Below are 2045 nucleotides of genomic sequence, written 5' to 3'. Positions count from 1 at the left end.
AACAAATACTGGAGAGGCTGCAGGGAGATTGGAACTCTTGTACCCTGCTGGTGGGAATGCAAAATGATATAACCATTTTGGAAAATGATATGGCACTTTCTTAGAAAGCTAGAAATGGAAATACCATGTGATCCAGCAATCCCACTCTTGGGAATATACCCTAGAGAAATGAGAGTCATCACATGAGTAGATACGTGCACATCCGTGTTCATTGCAGCATTGTTCACAATAGCAAAAAGATGGAAACAACTTAGATGCCCATCAACAGATGAATGGATAAACAAACTATGGTACATACACACAATGGAGTACTACTCAACAATAAAGAATAATGAATCTGCAAAGCATCTCACGACATGGATGAATCTGGAGGACGTCATGCTGAGTGAAATAAGTCAATTACAAAGGGACAAATATTGTACAAGACCACTACTTTAAAAATACATGAAAATGTTTACATACAAAAAGAAACAGTCTGATGGTTATGAGGGAGGGGAGGAGTGGGGATGGAAAAACACTAAATAGGCAATATGTAAGTGGTAACTTTGGTGAAGTATACAATACTGGAGAAGCCATCACAACTTATACAAGGCACAGTCATGGAAGCTCCATAGACACATCCAAATGCCCTGAGGGACAGAAATGCTAGGCTGTGGGGACCATGGCCTTGGGGGAACATCTAGCTCATTTGGCATAGCATAGTTTATAAAGAAAATGTTCTACATTCTACTTTGGTGAGTAGCATCTGTGGTCTTAAAAGCCTGTGAGCAGCCATCTGAGATACTCCACTGGTCTTATCCCTTGGAGAGCAAGGGAGAATGAAGAAACTAAAGACACAAGGGAAAGATTAGTTCAAAGGACTAATGGACCACAACTACCATGTCCTCCCTGAGACTGAGTCTAGTACATCTATATAGTGTCCAGCTACCACCACTGACTGTTCTGACAGGGATCACAATAGAGAGTCCCGGACAGAGCTGGAGAAAAACATAGAATAAAATTCCAATTCACAAAAAAAGATCAGACTTACTGACCTGGCAGAGACTGGAGAAACCCCAAAAGTACGGCCTGAGACACCTGTTTAGCTCAGTAATGAAGTCACTCCTGAGTTTCATCCTTCATCTAAAGAAGTGACAGGTCTATAAAATAAAATGAGACTAAAGGGGCACACCAGACCAGGGGCAAGGACTAGAAGACAGGAGGGGACAGGAAAGCTAATAGGGAACCTAAGGTGAAGAAGGGAGAATGTTGACATGTCCTGGGGTTGTTAACCAATGTCATAAAACAATATGTGTACTAACTGTTTAATGAGAAGCTAGTTTGTTCTGTAAATCTTCATCTAAAGAACAATACTAAAAAAAAAATGGTGAAATTAATTCATTGTTTATCTTCAGCATATGAGCAATTGATTTAGTGGATTGTCTTTTAAATCTGACCATTCTCTATCAACAGCCATAATGTGCAATGTGGATGTTTTCATTATGTTTCAAACCTGTGATAAGGAAATAAATTAGATAGTTGGATACACTGATATGGTCTTCAAGACTATGAATTACCCGAAAATCTTTTTGCATGATGAAAATTAAGTCACGAATGATATAACAAAAATCATCAATCTTTCATTACTAAAAATGTCCCTAAGACAGAAAAACAAACTGACCAGTGAATAAGAAACATTTTTACTTTGTTATACTATACAGAGAACTTGGATTCTGAGTAAGAAGGTAAGCCAACCTGAAAATTAATTACATTAAGTGTTTGTCTTCTAACCAAAAAGTTAGCAGTTTGAATCCATGGAAACCCTATCGGGGAGTTCTACTCTGTTCTATAGAATTACTATGAGTTGGAATTGACTTGACCCCAACAGGTTAAGCACTTCATTAGCATCATTCTGGACATCTCTCCTTGGTTAGTAAACTGACAAATTTGAAAAATAATAATTTTTTATTTTATCCACTGTTTACATGATTCTAGTTTTACAAAATAGTGTGAAATCAAGGCAAAGGGAAAAAAATTCCCTAGATGCTTCTCTTTGTAGGCCAGGT

This window comes from Loxodonta africana, chromosome 4 (genome assembly GCF_030014295.1).
Source record: "Loxodonta africana isolate mLoxAfr1 chromosome 4, mLoxAfr1.hap2, whole genome shotgun sequence".
Lineage (NCBI taxonomy): Eukaryota > Metazoa > Chordata > Mammalia > Proboscidea > Elephantidae > Loxodonta > Loxodonta africana.
Note: the sequence above shows the minus strand (reverse complement) of the source record.